General features: G+C 37.0%; 1 pseudogene; it reads left to right on the top strand.

The window, feature by feature from the left end:
* The first annotated feature begins 2,637 nt into the window (after positions 1-2,637).
* Positions 2,638-3,110, top strand: LOC138804575 (prostaglandin E synthase 3-like; annotated as a pseudogene).
* The last annotated feature ends 2,944 nt before the right edge of the window (positions 3,111-6,054 follow it).

Genomic DNA, 6,054 nt, shown 5'->3' with positions numbered 1-6,054 from the left:
ATAATAATATTTCTAAACAAAATTAGGGAATATAATGGTGAATTTGAACTTAGTAGAGATTTCTTAAGCTTTTTTTTTGGGGGGGGGTCCAGTCGTGGAGCTTGAACTCTGGGCCTGGGTGCTGTCCCTCAGCTCTTCAGCTCAAGTCTAGCACTCTACCACTTGAGCCACAGCGCCACTTCCAGCTTTTTTTTCTTATGTGGTGCTGAGGAATCGAACCCAGGGCCTTGAGTATGCAAGGCAAGCGCTCTGCCACTGAGCCACCTTCCCAGCCCCAAGATTTCTTAAGTTATTAAAACACAAGCCATCTAAAACATTTCTAGAAAGTGTATTCAATATTATTATTTTTTATTTTTTAAAGATATTGCACATGTCATCAAGAAATTGTAAATGGGTAAGAAAAGTATCAGAAAATATTTGAAAATAATATTTCTGATAAAAAATTAGAATTATTATTTATGTGCATGAAAACATGACTCAGTAAGGATAGCATTGCCTCATTCATTAGGAAATGGAGACTTGAAAAAATCATATTAAATGAAATAAGCCAGACTCCAAGCAACATAAATTCCATGTTTTCTCTTATTTGTAATAATTGGTATATGTCTAGAATAGTCCTAGAAGAGGATCATAATAGGCTCAATAGCAATGTGCATATGACCATTTAAAATGATGTTAAGGAAAATTGACTCTTTAATAAAGATATTTCTTAATGTCTCTGGGGATACTTGCAGGGCCCATGTGATATTGATCACCTTCATTATGTTGAGATTTTGAAACATCTTAGAGAGGAATCTTTTAACCAAGACCATTCCATAACTGTGCATGTGCATGAGTTTTTGTGTGTGTTTTTATGTTAATACTTGTAATATGTCCAAATCATAGAGTTAAAAAAATACAGACTCAGGATATTTTGGCAAAAAAGACCCAGGATAAACAAAAGAAAACATTTGTAAAAAGTATAGAGCACATTATAAACCAATACATCTAGAGGTATTTTTGAGAATGATGCAGTGTTTTGTATCTATTTAAAATAAGATTATCTCACTATAATAATATTACTAAAAGATTATCTTTCACAGTCTGAAATTTTCTTAGTAGAGACCCAGCTACACAAGAAATCAAAGAAAGGTTGGACAAATTAGACTGCATGAAACTTCAGAACTTCTGCATGGCAAAGGACATAGATAGCAAGATCAACAGAAAGGCCATGGATTGGAGAAGATGTTAGCAGACATACAAAGAATAAGGGTCTCATATTTAAAATACACTTAGAACTCAAAAATTAAGTCCCCCAATGACAAATGCTCAAAGAAACAACTGTCTGATAAATCAGTAGTCTAAAGGCTTAAAGAGAAACTTCTCTGAAGAGGAAACAAGAATGTCCAATGAACACATGAAGAAGTGCTGAACTTCTCTTGCCATAAAAGAATTGCAAATCAAGACAACAGTGAGATTCCACCTCACCACAGTTAGAATGGCTATACTCAAGAACTCTAATAACAACATATGCTGTAGGGGATGTGGCCAATAGGGAACCCTAATGCATTGTTGGTGGGAATGTAAACTTGTTCAACCATTTTGGAAAGCAGTATGGAGGTTCCTCAAAAGACTCAACATAGAACTCCTTAATGACCCAGCAATCCCACTTCTGGGCATTTACCCAAATGATCACAAACAAGGCTATACTAAAGCTACCAGCACAACTATGTTTTATTGAAGCATTATTTACTATAGCTAAGATATGGAACCAACCCAGATGCCCCTCAGTAGATGAATGGATCAAGAAAAAAAATACACACACACACACACACACACACACACACACACACACACACACACACACACACACTGGAATTCTATGCCTCCATCAGAAAGAATGACATTGCCCCATTTGTTAGGACATGTAAAAAACTTGGAAAAATTAAATTAAGTAAGCCAAGCCTCAAGAAACATAGGTCCCATGGTTTCCCTTATTTGCAATAACGAATACATGTCTAGGCCAAGCAGAAAGTTCAAAAGCTATGCACATATGACATGTAAGTTGATTTTAAGTGAAATGAACCCCAAGACAGGGACATTTTTTTGTTTTATTTTGTTTTTCTTTCTCACTATTGTTTTTAACGTACTTATAATGTACTACGTGGGGTATTTTTTTTTTTTTTGTTTCTTTTGTACGTACTTCCCCCACAATATAACCCCTGTTTTCACTGTATTTGATTCTGGTGCTCTGCATCTTGTATGTACGCTTTTCTGATTTGGGGAAATGGAAGAGAAAAAAACAAAATGCTTAAACAGGGATGCAGGTTGACCCATTGTAACAATGATATGTACAAGACACTATGTTGAAAACGAACCCCTAGCTTGCATGCACGCGCTCATATTCATTCTCCATCCTCGGGCCCCTTTTCCTACACTTTCCACTCCTCTTCGACTGAGGAGAAGCTCATGCGCGTGGTGCTTTCTGGGATTCGAGGTCCAACCCGCTGCCACCACTGCTAGCCTTGGCCTGTGGGAGCAAGAAGAGGCAGGACCCAAAGAAGACCCTGGAGTCGCCACCGGAGAGGAGTTGGCTCCACTGCCCCCGCCACCAGAGAAGCCCGCCAACCTGTTCGCCTGTCCCCGGCCTCGTTCACCATGCAGCCTGCTTCTGCGAAATGGGACGATCCAAGGGCTACCTCTTCATTGAATTTTATGTTGAACACAGTTAAGTTGTTAATGTAAACTTGGAAAAATCCAAGCTTAACTTCCAGTTGTCTTGAAGGAAGTGACAATTTTAAACATTGAAATGAAATCGATCTTTTTCGCTGTATTCATCCAAAGGATTCCAAGCATAAAAGAACAGACGATCACTTTTTATGTTATTTAAGAAAAGGAGAATCTGGCCAGTCGTGGAAGAGAAAGAGCAAGCTTAGTTGGCTCAGTGTGGATTTCAGTCATTGCAAAGACTGGGAAGATGATTCAGACGAAGTCATGTCTAATTTGATCATTTCTGTGAGATGATGAACAACATGGATGGTGATAAGGATGTAGATTTCCCGGAAGTGGATGGAGCAGATGATGATTCAAAAGATAGTGATGATTTAAAAAAAAAGTCGGATCTGGAATAAGGAGTAGTGTCATCACTTGGATTTTGAGAAAGAACTTTCTTTACAAGATTTCATAATTGAGAAAATTCCTGAGTTGATAGCGCTAAAGGCAGATGCTGTATTTGCCACTTTAACCCATTTTTCAAGCTGTTTTTGTTTTTGTTTCTAAAGGCTTCAGTAAGGGTTGATAATGTACCATTGTGTTGGGCAACTTTAAGTTAGCTAAGGCAATATATCCTTATGCATGAACATTTCCCAGATGTCAAGAAGCTGTTGAGGTCTATCCATAGGCAATGGAGCACAACAATTGTCATAAGTAAAATAATTCACCTAAGTCTCCCTTTACTAATAACTTAGCTACTGACAAAATAGGAAGTTCTCAACTTAGAGGACCTTTTCCACTTGACTCATACATATACTAGATATTGCAAATAAGGGAAACCATGGGACCTGTGTTTCTTTGGGCCTGGCTTACTTCACTTAATATAATTTTTTCCAAGTTTTTCCATTTCCTAACAAATGGGGCAATGTCATTCTTTCTGATGGAGGCATAGAATTCCATTGTGTATATATACCACATTTTCTTGATCCATTCATCTACTGAGGGGCATCTGGGTTGGTTCCATTTCTTAGCTATGGTGAATAATGCTGCAGTAAACATAGTTGTGCTGGTAGCTTTAGTGTGGTCTTGTTTGTAAACATTTGGGTAAATGCCCAAAAGTGGGATTGCTGGGTCATAGGGGAGCTCTATGTGAAGTCTTTTGAGGAACCTCCATACTGCTTTCCAAAGTGGTTGAACAAGTTTACATTCCCACCAACAATGAAGTAAAGTTCCCTTCTGTCCACATCCCCTCCAGCATCTGTTGTTGTTAGAGTTCTTGATTTTTGCCATTCTAACTGGAGTGAGTTGGTATCTCAATGTTGTTTTGATTTGCATTTCTTTTATGGCTAGGGATGTTGAGCATTTCTTCATGTGTCTATTGGCCATCCTTCTTTCTTCTTCAGAGAAGTTTCTCTTTAAATCTTTCAACCACTTATTTATTGGGCAGTTGTTTCTTTGAGGATTTGTTGTTGGGGGATTTAATTTTTTGAGTTCCAAGTATATTTTAGATATGAGACCCTTGTCTGTTGTATGGCTATTGAAGATCTTCTCCCAATCCGTGGGCTTTCTATTGATCTTGCTAGCTATGTCCTTTGCCATGCAGAAGCTCTGCAACTTCATGCAATTCCATTTGTCCAAACATTCTTTGATTTGTTGTGTTTCCGGGTCTCTATTCAGAAAATTTCGGCCTGAGCCAAGGAGAACTAGGGTTTCTCCTATTCCATCCTGTAATGTTTTCAGAGTGTCTGCTTTGACTCCGAGTCTTTGATCCATTTGGAGTTGACTCTGGTGCAGGGTGATATATAAGGATCTAGCTTTAGTTTTCTACAATTAGTTAAACAATTTTGCCAGCACCATTTACTGAAGAGGCTGTCTTTCTTCCATTCTATTGTTTTAGCTCCCTTATCGAAGATTAGATGGCTATAGGTCTGTAGGTTCAATTCTGGGTTTTCATTTCTATTCCATTGGTCCTGAGGTCTGTTCTCATGCCAATACCAAGCTGTTTTCTTTACTATGGCTTTATAGTAGAGTTTGAAATTTGGTATTGATATTCCTCCAGCAGTGTTCTTTCCGTTGAGGTGTGTTTTTGCTATTCGGGGTCTTTTATTGTTCCATATGAATTTTTGGATTGCCTCTTCTATTTCCTTGAATAAATTGATTTGCATATATTGTACCAGCTTTGCATCCCTGAAATGAATCCTGTTTGATCGTGGTGTATGGTTTGGATGAATTGTTGAAGTCGATTGGCCAAAATTTTTTTGAGAAGTTTTGCAGTGATGTTCATCAAAGAAATGGGTCTATAGTTCTCTTTTTTGATGAGTCCCTGCCTTTTCTTGGGATGAGTGTTACAATGGTTTCATAGAAAGAATTTGTTAGTGAAGTTTCACTTTCAATTTCATTGAAAAGTTGGAGGAGTATTGCTGTGAGCTCTGCTTTAAAGGCATTGTAGAATTCAGCTGTAAATCCATCCGGTCTTGGGCTTTTCATAGATGGCAGGTCCTTTATTAGTCTTTCTATTTCAATGCTTGATATGGGTCTGTTAAGTTCGTTTGACTCATCTTGGTTTAGTGTCGGCATGTAGATATTTGCTAGGAAATCATCAATTTCTTCCAGATTCTCAAACTTATTAGTTTAAAATTTCGAAAAATATTCCCTTATAATGTTCTGGATCTTGGATTTTTTTCCTGTGGTAATGTTTTCCTTCTCATTTATGAGTTTGTTTAATTTGGGGTATTCTCTTCTTTTTCCAATGAGATTTGCTAAGGGTATGTCAGTTTTGTTAATTTTTTTCGAAGAACTAACTGTTTTCTTGATTCTTCTATGTTTTCTTTTTTACTCTAATTCATTTAATTCTGATTTAATTTTAATTATTTGTTTTCATATACTGGATTGAGGTTTAGCTTGCTTCTCTTTTTCAAGGAGCTTCAGATATCTTATTAAGTTGTTGGTTTCAGCTCTCTCCATTTTGTTGATGTAGGATCTAAGAGATATAAACTTGTTTCTGAGTATTGCCTTTTCTGTATCCCAAAGGAGCTGATAATTTGTGTGTTCTTAATGTTAAATATCATGTATATTTGAATTTCCTGTCTTGTCCCTTCCATGATCCACTGGTGGTTCAACAGTGTGTTGTTCAGCCTCTATGCGTTACAGGACTTTCTTTGGTGATTTTTGTCGTTAAGTCCTAATTTTATTAGAATTTTTCATTTATTCACAATGAAATAACTTTCTCAGTAAAATTACAAAAGTTAACACTTCCAGAAACAAAGTTCTTGTTTCATCTTTATTTCAAATTGCTGATTTTTAGAGTTGTTCACTGGCTTTTAACACCTGTTAAAAATCACCTTCCATCATATTCACTGCTGA

The sequence above is a fragment of the Dipodomys merriami genome, unplaced genomic scaffold (genome assembly GCF_024711535.1).
Source record: "Dipodomys merriami isolate MVZ:Mamm:240054 unplaced genomic scaffold, mDipMer1.0.p SCAF_37, whole genome shotgun sequence".
Classification (NCBI taxonomy): Eukaryota; Metazoa; Chordata; class Mammalia; order Rodentia; family Heteromyidae; genus Dipodomys; species Dipodomys merriami.
This window is presented reverse-complemented; position numbering and strand designations above follow the sequence as displayed.